This window comes from Rana temporaria, chromosome 2 (assembly GCF_905171775.1).
Source record: "Rana temporaria chromosome 2, aRanTem1.1, whole genome shotgun sequence".
NCBI classification, from domain to species: domain Eukaryota; kingdom Metazoa; phylum Chordata; class Amphibia; order Anura; family Ranidae; genus Rana; species Rana temporaria.
In genome coordinates, this window is record NC_053490.1 from 36045778 (window position 1) to 36062669 (window position 16892).

General features: G+C 49.6%; 1 protein-coding gene across 1 annotated transcript in view; it reads left to right on the forward strand.

The window, feature by feature from the left end:
- Positions 1 to 371: 371 nt before the first annotated feature.
- Positions 372 to 16892, forward strand: part of LOC120928948 (piwi-like protein 1) — a 114162-nt gene continuing 97641 nt past the window's right edge. Inside the window, exon 1 of the mRNA XM_040340061.1 lies at positions 372 to 390. The gene's annotated coding sequence lies outside the window, so the exon portion shown is untranslated. The remainder of the gene's footprint in view (positions 391 to 16892) is intronic.

Consider the following 16892-nt stretch of genomic DNA (forward strand, 5'->3'; position numbering starts at 1 on the left):
GTTGCAATGACCGTCGTTTTATTCCCTAGGGTGTCTGCTAAAAAAACATATGTAATGTTTGGGGGTATTGCATAATTTTCTAGCAAAAAAATTATGATTTGTACATGTAGGAGAGAAGTGCCAGAATAGGCCCGGTATGGAGGTGTGTATAAAAGCCCTGTATTGAAGTGGTTAATAACGTATTTCATTTTACTTGCGACTATTACGCGAAAAAAGTCATACGATCCGTCGTACGATATTCGGATCGTGTGTATGAGGCATTAGGCTGTCTTAATACACAGGCACCTCTGAGAACTGCCCAGGGGTCCTTGGTGTTTGGGGGGGCCTAGAAGTTTCCTCACATTGCTCTGGTAACAAGTTCCCCTCACTTTGGTCGGCTCTTTCGTACAGGTCAGTTCTGTCATGTATCTTGTGTCCAGATTCCTAATGTCTGTCTCTCTCCCTCCCTGGCATCTTCCTTCCCACCTCAGCCACTATCTTATCCTGCACTTTCCTTTCATCCTCACACAGGTCACCCATCCATCTCTGCCTGTCACACTGCTCTTCTCCCACATGTTAACCCTCCCTGCTCGCAGACTCTTCTCCAGCCATTCTTTTCCTGACACTTTACAAACTTTTAGGTAGATTCAGGTACGGGCGCGCAATTTTAAGACGGCGTAGCCTAGCGTGTTTACACTACGCCGCCTTAAAGCGGTAGTTCCCCCTCAAATTTTTTTTTTACCCTTAGATTGATGCTCATTTTGTCTAGGGGAATCGGCTAGTTGTTTTAAAATCGACGCTGTACTTACCGTTGTAAAGAGCGATCTTCTCCGCCGCTTCCGGGTATGGTCTTCGGGTATGGGCGTTCCTTCTTAATTGACAGGCTTCCGACGGTCGCATCCATCGCGTCACGATTTTACGAAAGTAGCCGAACGTCGGTGCGCAGGAGCCGTATAGAGCCGCGCCGACGTTCGGCTACTCGTGACGCGATGGATGCGACCGTCGGAAGCCTGTCGGAAGACTGTCAATCAAGAAGGAACGCCCAGTCCCGCAGCCCATACCCGGAAGCGGCGGAGAAGATCGCTCTCTAAAACGGTAAGTACTGCTTCGATTTTAAAACAACTAGCCGATTCCCCTAGACAAAATGAGCATCAATCTCAGGCCCCATACACACAAGAGGATTTATCCGCGGATACGGTCCACCGGACCGTTTCCACGGATAAATCCTCTCGAGGATTTTGATCCGATGGAGTGTACTCACCATCGGATCGAAATCCGCGCCGAAATCCCATCGCGATGACGTGTCGCGCCGTCGCCGCGATGATGACGCGGCGACGTGCGCGACGCTGTCATATAAGGAATTCCACGCATGCGTCGAATCATTACGACGCATGCGGGGGATTGATTCGGACGGATTGATCCGGTGAGTCTGTACAGACCAGCGTTGGGATGGATTCAAGCGGATAGATTTGAAAGCATGTCTTCAAATTTTTATCCGCTGGAAATCCATCCCAGGGGATAAAAATCCGCGGAAACAGATCCGCTGGATTGTACACACCAGGGGATCTATCCGCTGGAGCCGGTCCGCGGATCAATTCCAGCGGATGGATCCTCTTGTGTGTACGGGGCCTAAGGGTAACATTTTTTTTGAGGGGGGAACTACCGTTTTAAGTAAGAGAGGCAAGTACATGATTCACAAAGTACTTGCCTCCTTACTTAGGGCGGCGTAGTGTAAACGCGGCGGGCGTAAGGGCGCCTAATTCAAATGTGTTGGAGGGGGGCGTGTTTAATGGTAATGAGGCTTGACCTCACGTTTTTTACGTTTTTTTGTCACTGCGCATGCGCCGGGCGACTACATTTCCCAGTGTGCATTGTGGTTACATACGCCGCACGGGCGATTTCGACGTGGACGTAAAAGACGTAAATCCCGATTTGCGGACGACTTACGCAAACGACGTAAAAATTTCGAATTTCGCGGCGGGAACGGCGGCCATACTTGACATTACTATTCCACTAGAGCCTAGCTCTAACTTTACGCGGCCTATCTCTTACGTAAACGGCGTAAAAGTACTGCGTCGGCCTGGCGTACGTTCGTGAATTGGAGTATCCCCTCATTTACATATTCTACGCCGACCGCAATGGAAGCGCCACCTAGCGGCCATCCAAAATATTGCAATCTAAGATAGGACGGCGCAAGCCGTCCTATCTTAGATGTGTTTAATCGTATCTCTGTTTAAGCATACGCTTAAATATAGGTCGGCGTAGATTCTGAGTTAGGTCGGCTTATCTACTGATGAGCCGGCCTAACTCTTTCTGAATCTACCTAAATAGTCCCTCCCCCCCCCTCCCAGTCTTCTTCTCGGCAGACACTTCACCTTCACACAGGTGTGTGCCCCCCCCATACACAAACACCATAACTGGCTGGAATCCCCCAACACTGAGGCCCAGATTCACAAAGCACTTACGCCGACGTATAACAGGTTACGCCGACTTAAGTACAAATGTGCGCCGGCATATTTGTGTGGCAGACCCACGAACCAACATGCGCCTAAAAACAGGCTGCACCCGGCCGACGTAGCTTGCACACGCTGGCGTAGGGTGGGCGCACATATGGGCTGGGCGCATGGTGCTGCTCCCATTGATTAGCCATTCAAACATGCAAATGAGGGAAATACGCCGATTCACGAACGTACGTGTGCCCGGCGCATGCTACGCGAGATGGCGTCCGGTGTAAAGTTATTCCCCATAAATGAGGTGCAACCCGGCAACAGACATGCACAGGTCTGCACCAGGGAACACAAGCCGGCGTATTGTGCGTTGGACGTGTGTCTGGCTGGGCGTACGTTATGTTCACGGCGTACCCGGTGATCCTGCGTAGCTTAGGCAGTTGTGCCGGTGTGGTTGTTAGCAGGCGCAGGGGGGTGCTGTGCATGCGTCTACGTCACATGCGCAGTTCGTGATACGTACCTGTCTGGCGCTCAGGCCATCATTTGCATGGGGTTACGCCTCATTTGCATGGGGTCACGCCCACTTCCACCTACGCCGGCGTGCGCCTTCGAAACCCACGCCACGTTGGCGCAGCGTTGGGAGCACTGGCTTGCTGAATGCAATGCTTGCCTCTCCGCGCTACGTTGGCGTGGCGTACGGTGTGTGCTCTACAGCGGCGTAACGTGCGCCTTGCTCTCTGTGAATCTGGGCCTGAATCTTTACTAGTTATTGGAATCTCCCCCTCCCTGACAGAAAGCCTATTTGCTTTTATTATACTGTGGCTATTCCTCACCAGCCAACAGTATTCCTCATGCCCATCACTGACCATCCCTCTCCAGTCCCCTCCACCCCATCTATATCCCCCTTCTCTCATTCTATCACAAATCCTTCTTTTTTTTTTATCCCTATACAGAAGAGAATTCCCCCAGTCCCACTCCAGTTCTTCTCTACCCATCCCCCATCTCCTACCCACCTCCACCCCCTCCTCCCTTACCCCATGGTTCCCATCTCCATCCCACCCCCCCCCCCCCCCCTCCTATTTTTTAGTTAAGCCCCAATTCACATCGGCACAATTTGACTTGTTAAATCGCAGCCTATTGCCAGCAATGGCACTGTCCCAATCAGTGCGACGCCTCACCAATTTCCAAAAGCAGTTCCTGCACTACATTTGGCGACTTCGGGGGGGCGATTTCAATCGGCTTCTCTGCATGAAGCCACACAGATGTCAAATCGTTCCCGAACTTGCACTGAACCCATGTTCAGTATGAGCGAGGGCTAAAGCCTCGTTCACATTGGAGAGACTTGTCATGTGACTTGACAGGTCAAATCGCATGACTAGTCTCACAATTCTGCTGGCAAGTGCACTGTTCAAAACATTTGCAGGGAGGAAAAGAAAAAAGACGCTTACGTAAATGACGTCCATCCATATTCGCGAACGACTTACGCAAACGACGTAAAAAATTCAAATTTCGTCGCGGGAACGACGGCCATACTTAACATTGGCTGCGCCTCATAGAAGCAGGGGTAACTATGCGCCGGGAAAACCCTTACGTAAATGTCGTAAAAACACTGCGTCGGGCCCGCATACGTTCGTGAATTGGCGTATCTCTTAGGCATATCTATGCGTAACTGATTCTATGAATCAGTCGCATAGATACGACCGGCCTAACTCAGAGATACGACGGTGTATCAGGAGATACACCGTCGTATCTCTTTGAGAATCTGGCCCAAAATCTCACTTTTTCCAGCAATGGTGGCTGAACGAGTTCCTTTCAGGCTGGGTTCACACTACTACACTACTTTCATCCTACTTTGCTCTGCTACATTGGTCCTACATTTATCCTACATTGGTCCTACATTTATCCTACATTGGTCCTACATCCATCCTACTTTCATGAACAGGATACTACTTTGGTCCGACTTCAATGATATTCAATGGGCCTGAAGTAGGATCAATGTAGGACCAAAGTAGTACAGGGAGCATTTTCAAAGTCGGACCGACTTGTGTAGGACGCTACAAGACGCTCTCATAGGGAAACATTGAACACAGAGCAAAGTAGGATGAAAGTAATGTAGTAGTGTGAACCCAGCCTAAATGTGAATAGTCATAGTAAGGAGAAGGTTTCCACCTGGTAGCCAAACTGTGCAAGAAAAAAATACAATTGAAATAAAAAACCTGTGAAATCACTGCGGATTGTATTGTTTGGAGTGCATATTTGTGTTATTTGGAACTTAAAGTTGTAAACTTTCCAATATTTTGCACAGCTGAACTCTGTAGTATTGGTGCTGTGCGCAAACTTCACTGTGAGAGTTGTATACATGTCCACTGTTCTGCAAGTATATGTGCACACTCCTGCTGCTGCAATTCGATCCAATATTCAGTGCGATTATTAACCACTTAAGGCCAGGTCCTTTAGGCAGCTAAAGGACCCGGTCAGTTTTTGCGATTCGGCACTGCGTCGCTTTAACTGACAATTGCGCGGTCGTGCGACGTGGCTCCCAAACAAAATTGGCGTGCTTTTTTTCCCACAAATAGAGCTTTCTTTTGGTGGTATTTGATCACCTCTGCGGTTTTTAGTTTTTGCGCTATAAACAAAAATAGAGCGACAATTTTGAAAAAAATGCAATATTTTTTGCTCTAATAAATATCCCCCAAGAATATATATATATAAAAAAAAAAATCCTCAGTTTAGGCCAATACGTATTCTTCTACCTATTTTTGGTAATCAAAAAATCACAATAAGCGTTTATCGGTTGGTTTGCGCAAAATTTATTGCATTAACAAAATAGGGGATAGTTTTATTGCATTTTTATTCATTTTTTTTTTTTTACTACTAATGGCGGCGATCATCGATTTTTTTCGTGACTGCGGCATTATGGCGGACACTTCGGACAATTTTGACACATTTTTGGGACCATTGTCATTTTCACAGCAAAAAATGCATTAAAAATGCATTGTTTACTGTGAAAATGACAATGGCAGTTTGGGAGTTAACCACAAGTGGGCGCTGAAGGGGTTATGTGTGACCTCATGTCTGTTTCTAACTGTAGGGGGCTGTGGCTGTAGGTGTGACGTCATCGATTGTGTTTCCCTATAAAAGAGAACAGACGCTCGATCATGGCGCCACAGTGAAGAACGGGGAAGCTGTGTTTACACACAGCTCTCCCCGTTCTTCAGCTCCGGGGACCAATCGGGGGACTCCAGCGGCGATCGGGTCCCACCGTCACGGAACTTCGGATCGGGTCGCGGGCGCGCGCCCGGGACCCACGGCTGGGCACTTAAAGCGGAGTTCCACCCTATTTTACAACTTTGAACCATCCCTTTTAATACTGCCCCCTTAAATAGATTTGGCATGTTTTTTTTTTTTATTTTAAAAACTCACTGTGCTCTGCCGATAAGTTTATTTCTCCCGCCGCGGCGGATTCAGCGCTGCTATGCCTCCTGGGGAGATGCTTGTTATCGAGCCCAGGAGGCAGAAGTATCGCGGGACTTCAGCCGCAGTAAAAAAAAAACTCGAGCGTGCGGGCGGGCGGAGGCTGAGACATGGTTTACAGCCCCGCCCACCGCACTAATTATGTATTCGGCGGGCGGGACGAGTGTTGGTGTCGGCAGATAGAGCAGAGCGGGGCGGGCGGAGGCGGAGACATCGTTAACAACCCCGCCCACCGCAGCACTAATTATGTACTCGGCGGGGGGGGGGGGCGGGGGACAGTGTCGGCAGATAGAGCAGAGCGGGGCGGGCGGAGGCGGAGACATCGTTAACATCCCCGCCCACCGCAGCACTAATTATGTACTCGGAGGGGGGGGGGGGGGGCGGGGGACAGTGTTGGGAGATAGAGCAGAGCGGGCGGGCGGAGACATGGTTAACAGCCCCGCCCACCGCAATAGTTATGTACTCGGCGGAGGGGGGGGGGGGAGAACGACGACGAGGGGTGTAGTGTGTGTGAGAAAGCACCCAGCTAACACAGCCACTGTGCTATGAAACGGCTGCCTCACTGTGCCATGAAACTCTGTCTCACTTGGGCCATCAAATGCAACCACTGTGCCAAACGCTGCCTAACTGCCAATCAAACGCATCCACTGTGCCAAACGCTGCCTAACTGTGCCCATCAAACGCATCCACTGTGCCAAACGCTGCCTAACTGTGCCCATCAAACGCATCCACTGTGCCAAACGCTACCTAACTGTGCCCATCAAACGCATCTACACTGCCTAACTGTGCCCATCAAACGCATCCACTGTGCCAAACGCTACCGAACTGTGCCCATCAAACGCATCCACTGTGCCAAACGCTACCTAACTGTGCCCATCAAACGCATCCACTGCCTAACTGTGCCCATCAAACGCATCCACTGTGCCAAACGCTACCTAACTGTGCCCATCAAACGCATCCACTGCCTAACTGTGCCCATCAAACGCATCCACTGTGCCAAACGCTGCCTAACTGTGCCCATCAAACGCATCCACTGTGCCAAACGCTACCTAACTGTGCCCATCAAACGCATCTACACTGCCTAACTGTGCCCATCAAACGCATCCACTGTGCCAAACGCTACCGAACTGTGCCCATCAAACGCATCCACTGTGCCAAACGCTACCTAACTGTGCCCATCAAACGCATCCACTGCCTAACTGTGCCCATCAAACGCATCCACTGTGCCAAACGCTACCTAACTGTGCCCATCAAACGCATCCACTGCCTAACTGTGCCCATCAAACGCATCCACTGTGCCAAACGCTACCTAACTGTGCCCATCAAACGCATCCACTGCCTAACTGTGCCCATCAAACGCATCCACTGTGCCAAACGCTGCCTAACTGTGCCCATCAAACGCATCCACTGTGCCCAACGCTGCTTCACTGTGCCTGTAAAGCGCATCCATGTGCTGGGGGCTATGCGATTTGGCGGGGGGCAATGCCCTGTGTTGGGTTGATGCAATGTGCTGGAGCGATGTAACTTGGCGAGGGGCGATGCAATGTGCTGGGGTGATGCGATTTGGTGGGGGGGTGATGCAATGTGCTGGGGCGATGTGATGGCAGGCGATGCTATGTTCTGGTGCGATGTTATGCAATTTGGTGGGGGGCGCGGTGATTTGGTGGGGGGGTATTGCAATGTGCTGGTGCGATGGGGGCTATGCGATTTGGCGGGGGGCAATGCCCTGTGTTGGGTTGATGCAATGTGCTGGGGCGGTGCGACTTGGCGAGGGGCGATGCAATGTGCTGGGGTGATGTGATTTGGTGGGGGGGCATTGCAATGTGCTGGTGCGATGCGGGCTATGCGATTTGGCGGGGGGCAATGCCCTGTGTTGGGTTGATGCAATGTGCTGGGGCGGTGCGACTTGGCGAGGGGCGATGCAATGTGCTGGGGTGATGCGATTTGGTGGGGGCAATGTGATTTGGTGGGGGGGCATTGCAATGTGCTGGTGCGATGGGGGCTATGCGATTTGGCGGGGGGCAATGCCCTGTGTTGGGTTGATGCAATGTGCTGGGGCGATGCGACTTGGCGAGGGGCGATGCGATTTGGTGGTGGGCGATGCTGTGTGCTGGTGCGATGTTATGCAATTTGTTGGGGGGCGATGCGATTTGGCGGGGGGCAATGCAATGTGCTGGTGCGATGTGATGCAATTTGGCAGGGGGCAATGAGATGTGCTGGGGCCGATGCGGTGTGCTGTGCTGGGGCCGATGCAGGGTGCCGGGGCCGATGCGGGTTGCTGTGTCGGGGGCCGATGCGGGTTGCTGTGTCGGAGGCCGATGCGGGGTGCCGGAGCCGATGCGGGGGGCTGATGTGTGGTGCTGTGTCGGGGGCCGATGCGGGGTGCCGGAGCCGATGTGGGGTGCCTGAGCCGATGCGGGGTGCCTGAGCCGATGCGGGGGGCCGATGCGGGGTGACGGGGGTCGATGCGGGGTGCCTGAGCCGATGCGGGGTGCCGGGGGTCGATGTGGGGTGCCGGGGGGGCGATGCGGGGTGCTGTGTCAGGGGCCGATGTGGGGTGCCGGGGCTGATGCAGCACAGCACAGGGATGGTGGGAACCCCTCATAATGAGAACAGCGGGTGTACAGACCCGGGAACTCAGCACAGGGATGGTGGGAACCCCTCATAATGAGCACAGCTGGTGTACAGACCCGGGAACTCAGTGCAGGGATGGTGGGAACCCCTCATGAAGGGTTCCCACCATCCCTGTTCTGTGCTGACTTCCTGTGCCTGTACTCCTGCTGTGCTCATTATGAGCGTACGAATCTGAATTGAGTTTCAGGCACAAAATACGAAATAACGGCTAATGCGAAACGGAACTAAACAAAATGAATTTATTGACAGTGCACTTGTCTGGTATATGTATACACACCACATATATAACAAGAGATATATATCATCTTGTTATGTAGATATATCTGCACAGGAACAAATTATTTCGTATATTTACTGGTTCCTGGAAGGAGGAGGGGAGGAGAGGTTTGCATAGATAAGGGGCGGTAACTTCCTCTGACACTCCCGTTGCTATTGAAACCTGATCTGAAACCATTACATTGCTTGTGTGAGAACTGCAAGGCTGAAATCCAGGAAGTCATACAGTCTGGCTTCATGATGCCCACACTTAAGATGGCCCCAGTCAATTTCTGTTTTATAAAGTGTCTAAATGCTGTAACAACCTAACAAAACGGACCTTAGTTTACAGACTAACTGTAGTAGAATACATTAAGCTTGTGTATTACAGGGGTTTTCATATTTAAAAAGTTTTTATTTTTAAAATTGTGGCCGGAACTCCGCTTTAACCACTTAAGCCCCGGACCAATATGCTGCTAAATGCCCAAAGGGGTTTTTACAATTCGGCACTGCGTCACTTTAACAGACAATTGCGCGGTCGTGCGACGTGGCTCCCAAACAAAATTTGCGTCCTTTTCTTCCCACAAATAGAGCTTTCTTTTGATAGTATTTGATCACCTCTGCGATTTTTATTTTTTGCGCTATAAACAAAAATAGAGCGACATTTTTGAAAAAAAATCAATATTTATTACTTTTTGTTATAAGAAAAATCTAATAAACTGAATTTTAGTCAAAAATGTAGGCCAAAATGTATTCAGCCACATGTCTTTAGTAAAAAAAAAATGAGCTACCTAGCGGCAACAGTGACACTAATACAGCGATCAGAAAACCGATCGCTTAGTCACACTGGCAATAGGGGGTGAAAGGGTTATCTAGGGCAGTGATCAAGGGGTTAAACCTTTATTAGGGGGGGTACGGGGGCTACCCTGGACCTAACACTAACTGCCTGTCACACTGACACTAAATGCAGTGATCAGTAAATATATGATCACTGCAATCAGTGACACTGTGACAGGGGGCTGGGGGGGGGGGTGATCGGAAGGGGTTAAGTGTGCCTATGTGTGTGGTGCCACTTACTGTGATGTCTTCTCTCCTCTCGTCGGATTGAAAATACCGCCGAGAGGAGAGCTGACATCACTTCCTTTTCCAGTGTTTACATTACACAGGCAGAGGAAGTCACACGGCGGGGGGTTGCCGGATTGGCTGGGAGCGATCACGAGGGGGCCAACAAAAACGAACAGCCGCCCCCTCATCACGGATCGCTCCCGGAGGTAAGACGCCCGCCGCATGTAGCGGGGGGGGTCCCGATCGGACCCCTGACCCGCAAGAAGGCAGGGACGTACATGTACGCCCATATGCCTGTACGGGCCATTCTGTGGACGTACATATACATGCGGCGGGCGTTAAGCGGTTAAAGAGGACGTACCTGTACTTGCTTGTGCCCAGCCGTGCCATTCTGCCAACGTAAATGTGCAGGAGGCGGTCCTTAAGTGGTTAAGTGCAACTTGGTTGTGTGGTGGTGTGGGTGTGTTTGTTTGGGGTTCACCCAAGAATTTTTTTTTTAACATTACATTCAGGTGAGTTATGATAATGACATTAGGCTGTTTTTTTTTAATCTCCTTGCCGTACATACCGTTTTATATACATATGTTCACCGCGGCTTCCGGGTATAATCTACGGGACTGGGCGTTCCTAATTGATTGACATGCTTCTGACCGGCGCATACAGCGCGTCACGAGTTACCAAAAGAAGCCGAACGTCAGTGCGCAGGCGCCGTATAGAGCCGACTCGCAGTCCGGCTTCTTTCGGCAACTCGTGACGCGCTGTATGCGCCGGTCGGAAGCATGTCAATCAATTAGGAACGCCCAGTCCCGCAGATTATACCCGGAAGCCGCGGTGAACATATATATATATAAAACGGTATGTACGGCAAGGATTTAAAAAAAAAAACAGCGTAATGTCATTATCATAACTCGCCTGAATGTAATGTTAAAAAATTTTTTTGGGTGAACCCCCGCTTTAAGGACCCGAAGGTTTTATCCCCTTAATAACCAGGCAATTGTTTTGCGATCTGGCACTGCTTAGTTTTAACTGACAATTGTGCAGTCCTGCGATGCTGTACCCCAAACAAAATTGATGTTTTTTTTACCATAAATAGAGCTTTCTTTTGGTGGTATTTGGTATTTGATTATCTGTGCGGTTTAGATTTTTTGCGTTATAAACAAAAAAAAAGCGACAATTTTCAATTTTGGGGGGGGAGCAATATTTTTGTAGCACTACCCCCGGAGGAGCTGCTGGTTATTTTTGGGTGACAGGTTACCTCTTTGTTCTCACTGTCCAGGGTGAAAGGAGAGTCCGAAGAATTTCAATGTCCACACACAATGCACTTCTTTTTCTTGGCTTTATTTTGCAGAACTTTAGAAAAGAAGTAAAAGGGGTGGAAGGGTAGGTAGGTTCAGGTGCACAGTCACAAATAGGAAACACTCCTGCTTCCAGCAAACAGTTATCGTTGCCACTCTAGCCAGAGTGGGTATTGCTCACCCGGATAGGTCCCCCTCACTGGCCTAGCAGCCGGGATGGCGCACAAAGTAAAGTACAGTCTCTGCCACAGACCTTCCTTTATAGATGAGACACTTTGGTCTGGAATCCTCTGTCACAGGATTCAGCACCCAGATCTCTTTAGCTTGGCTTTGGTAGAACTTTTAGACCCGACAGGTGACACTGTCCAGCATCTCGGTGTATGGTGCATCCTTCAATGAAGTTTCCAGGCCTTCTCCCAAGGCCAGCCTCTTGCATGGTCCTCTCCAGGATAGGCCCTCCCCTGGCTTCCTTCATCAAGTGGCTTCCTCCCGCAGGACAAACAGCATAGGATCACCTTTGGGCCCAGTAGTCGGGCTGGGGCCTGCCTTGCACAAACAAAGTCACAGCCCCGGGCCAACGTGGTCCTGGAACCAGGGTACGCACCGCAGGCCACGAGGCGCGTGGGACGACAGACCCCGCTCCAATCGTGTCTGTCCCTTAAGTGACCCTCCCCAGCATGCACAGAGAGCAACCACTGCCACGTTATATTACATGATTTTACGCAGCCAAGCCAACCTGCCGCCGTAAAAATACGGACTCTTCGGACTCTCCTTTCACCCTGGACAGTGAGAACCTGCCACCCAAAAATAACCAGCAGCTCCTCCGGGGGTAGTGCTACAAAAATATTGCTCCCCCCCCCAAAATTGAAAATTGTCGCTTTTTTTTTGTTTATAACGCAAAAAATCTAAACCGCACAGATAATCAAATACCAAATACCACCAAAAGAAAGCTCTATTTGTGATAAAAAAAACATCAATTTTGTTTGGGGTACAGCATCGCAGGACTGCACAATTGTCAGTTAAAACTAAGCAGTGCCAGATCGCAAAACAATTGCCTGGTTATTAAGGGGATAAAACCTTCGGGTCCTTAAAGCGGGGGTTCACCCAAAAAAATGTTTTAACATTACATTCAGGCGAGTTATGATAATGACATTACGCTGTTTTTTTTTTAAATCCTTGCCGTACATACCGTTTTATATATATATATGTTCACCGCGGCTTCCGGGTATAATCTGCGGGACTGGGCGTTCCTAATTGATTGACATGCTTCCGACCGGCGCATACAGCGCGTCACGAGTTGCCGAAAGAAGCCGGACTGCGAGTCGGCTCTATACGGCGCCTGCGCACTGACGTTCGGCTTCTTTTGGTAACTCGTGACGCGCTGTATGCGCCGGTCGGAAGCATGTCAATCAATTAGGAACGCCCAGTCCCGTAGATTATACCCGGAAGCCGCGGTGAACATATGTATATAAAACGGTATGTACGGCAAGGAGATAAAAAAAAAACAGCCTAATGTCATTATCATAACTCACCTGAATGTAATGTTAAAAAAAAAATTCTTGGGTGAACCCCAAACAAACACACCCACACCACCACACAACCAAGTTGCACTTAACCACTTAAGGACCGCCTCCTGCACATTTACGTTGGCAGAATGGCACGGCTGGGCACAAGCACGTACAGGTACGTCCTCTTTAACCGCTTAACGCCCGCCGCATGAAAAGCGGCGGGAGGGGGGGGGGGGCCCTCTCCCGCCACCGATAACGGCGATCTCGCGGCGAATCCGCCACGGAGACCGCCGTTATCGTTTAGATGGCAGCCGACTGTAAAGGTAGATATCCCGGTTCTGGCAGCAGCTGCTGCCGTTACCGAGATATTCAGCTTTAAAAATAGGACGTATATATACAGTGGGCTGCCGTTAAGTGGTTAAGCCTCATACACACGATCGGACTTCCAGCTGATTAAGGGCCCTTTCACATGTACGGACAAACGGTCCGTTTACGGACTTGTAATGTATCCCTATGGGATTGCAGACGTTAGCGGATGATGCGTCCGCTAACGTCCGCAACCATCCGCGTCCGCAAAGATCCGCTTTTGCGGACGGAAGAAAACCCTATTTTTCTTCCGTCCGGCGGAACGGATCGGATGAATATGGACACACGGTCCGTATTCATCCGATTCCCCATAGTGAAGAGCGGAGGAGAGACAGGGCGGTCACTGCACTGTGTGCGGGGACCGCCCTGTCTGCCGACAGCTCAGCGGGGATTTACGGAGGAATCCCCGCTGGGGCTAACGGAGCGGATCAATACGGATCCGCTCCGTGTGAAAGAGCCCTTATCCGTGGATTTGCTCCGAAGGGCGTTGTCCGTGAACTTGGTATGCATACACACCGTGGGACTTTTTCGGCCAACACACAAACGTAGTGACGTAATAGACGCACTACTTGGTTTTTCTGCTCTTTACCGCCACCCTTTGGGCTGAGCTTTAGCACTGGTTCTGAGCATGCGTGTTTGTACTTTGGACTTTAGTCCGATGGACTTGTGTACACACGATCTGATTAGCTGACGTAGGACCTTTGTTGCCAGGAAGTTTGTCTGTTCACACAGCGAACATTTGTCCGATTAAATATTTTGTCTGATGGAGCGTACACACGGTCGGATTGTCTGCAAAGAAACTGGTCTGTCGGAGGTTTGTTGTCTAAAAGTCTGATGGTGTGTACAGACCTTAAGGCTTGGTTCACACACATGCAAGAACCCGTGTGATTCCAGTACGGGTTCCCGCATCGCATGTCACCCTCCGGAGGTTCACACTGCCATATGCGAACCAAGGGCCAGATTCACAGTTGTAATACGCCGGCGTATCTACTGATACTCCGGCGTATTTTAAAATTTGCCGCGTCGTATCGTTGTTTTGAATCCTCAAAACAAGTTACGGCGGCATTTGGCTAAGATCCGACAGGCTTACGGCTTCGTACGCCTTCGGATCTTAGGATGCAATACTTCGGCCGCCGCTGGGTGGAGTTTGCGTCGTTTTCCAGCGTCGGGTATGCAAATTAGCTTTTACGGCGATCCACGAAGGTGGTTAAGTACCGAAGTTTGGCGCCATTCCACGAACGTGTGCAATTTTGAAGCGTGCAATTACAGCGATCCACGAAGGTACGCGCGTTCGTTACGTCGTCGCTAGTCGTTTTTTCCCGTCGCAAAGTTAGGCCTGCTTTTTCATGGCTTCATTTTAGACAGCCCGTGTTAAAGTATGGCCGTCGTTCCCGCGTCGAATTTCAATTATTATTTTTTTTGCGTAAGACGTCCGGGAATACGAAAGTACGTTACGCACGTCGCCATTCCAAAAAATTACGTCGGGGCGACGTCATTTCGCGCAATGCACGTCGGGAAATTTTCACACGGAGCATGCGCAGAACGTTCGGTGCGGGAACGCGCCTAATTTAAATGGTACACGCCCCATTTGAATTAGGCGGGCTTGCGCCGGACGGCTTTACGTTACACCGCCGTAAGTTTACACGCAAGTACTTGGTGAATCAGGCACTTGCGCTGAAAACTTGCGGCGGTGTAACGTAAAGACGATACGTTACGCCGCCGCATTTGTACCTGAATCTGGCCCCAGGTATCAATATAAAGTTATTGACACCCCCAGATCGGTTTGCATACCGCAGTGCGAACTTCAAATGGTGCAGGAATCGGATCGCACGGGGGTAAACACCCATGCGATTCAGTGCGGACCAAAAAAATCCTGCACCACTTTGGTGCGAATGCAATGCGAATTCAGCCGTACGTATATATGTATGGCTGAATTGGCATGGCACAGAAATTGCATGTGATCTGCACAGCAGTGCGGTCCAAGTCACATGTGATTTCTAATATCGCACAAGTGTGAACCCAGACTCAATAGCTGTGTGCTTCATTTAAAGTCCCAAATGTCCCTTCTCTTTTATCTGTACCAGGGATGGAGGCATATGACAGGAGCACTGTGCGTCTTTTTTGGTTCGTTTTAAGGTCCGAATTCAACCCCAAAATTTCGCTGAAATTGGTCCTGAAAATGTTTTCCCCCTGTGGGTGCTTCTTCTCACGATGCGATCGGTGAGTCGGAGAACGGATCCACCGGCCCCGGAAGATTTCCAGCGGGCCAAATGGTCGCCGGAGTCCCTATGATTGTCGGAGGCCGGGCGCTATGTTATGATGTCACGCCCGGCCTTTGCATTTAAACAGCGCCGCCTCAGCTGGGATGTGGGGTCTTATCTCACTGTAACGAGGACCGATCATGCCATATTCCTATTACAAGGAATGTTTACATTCCTTGTAATAGGAATAAAAGTGACTAAAAATTTGTATTTATTTTTTTAACCACTAGAGTACCGGGCCATCGTCAAATGACGGCTCCACGGTGACTCTGAATATTCAACAGGACGTCAATTGACGTCCTGTATTCCTGCGGCCACTGGGGGGCGCACGAGCGCGCCGGCGGAGGCGCGCGCCCGGCGCGTCCCCGAGATGCCGATGCGCGTGCCTGGCGGTCGCGATGTCCGCCAGGTACCCGCGATCGGTAACGACAGAGCAGGGACGTGGAGCTCTGTGTGTAAACACAGAGCTCCACGTCCTGTCAGGGGACAGAGGAGACCGATCTGTGTCCCTTGTACATAGGGACATAGATCGGTCACCTCCCCCAGTCACCCCCCTTCCCCCACAGTTAGAACACAATACAGGTATACATATTAACCCCTCCCTCACCCCCTAGTGTTAACCCCTTGAATGCCAGTCACATTTATACAGTAATTAGTGCATATTTATCGCATTAATCGCTGTATAAATGTGAATGGCGCCAAAAACGTGTCAAAAGTGTCCGATGTGTTCGCCGCAATGTCACGGTGACAGTAAAAAAATCGCAAATCGCCGCCAATACTAGTAAAAAAGTTAATAAAATAAAAATGCCATAAATCTATCAGCTATTTTGTAAACGCTATAACTTTTGCGCAAACCAATCAATATATGATCATTGCGATTTTTTTTACCAAAAATATGTAGAAGAATACGTATCGGCCTAAACTGAGGGAAAAATCAGTTTTTAAAAAAAAAAATTGTGATATTTATTAAATAAAAAAGTAAAAAATAGTGTTTTTTTTTTAAATTGTCACTCTTCTTTTGTTTATAGCGCAAAAAATAAAAACCGCAGAGGTGATCAAATACCACCAAAAGAAAGCTCTATTTGTGGGAACAAAATGATAAAAAAATTGTTTGGGTACAGTGTAGCACGACCGCGCAATTGTCATTCAAAGTGCGACAGTGCTGAAAGCTGAAAATTGGCTTGGGCAGGAAGGGGCGTAAGTGCCCGGTATGGAAGTGGTTAAGTGTCAAAATAAAAATGTTAAACATTTATTTATTTTAACAATATTTTTTTTTAAAGTGCCCCTGTCCTGTGTGCTCGCGTGCAGAAGCGAATGCACACGTAAGTCTCGCCCACATATGAAAATGGTGTTCAAACCACACATGTGAGGTGTCGCCACGAACTTTAGAGCAAGAGCAATAGTTCTAGCCCTGGACCTCCTCTGTAACTCAAAACATGTAACCAGTTAAAAAAATTAAGCGTCGCCTATGGGGCAATTTAAATGACAATTGCGTGGTCATGCACCACTGTACCAAAATGAAATCTTTTGGGTGGATTCAGTAAGATCGCCGTAACTTTCCGGCGGCGTAGCTTAAGGAATTTAAGCTACGCCGCCGTAAGTTAGCGA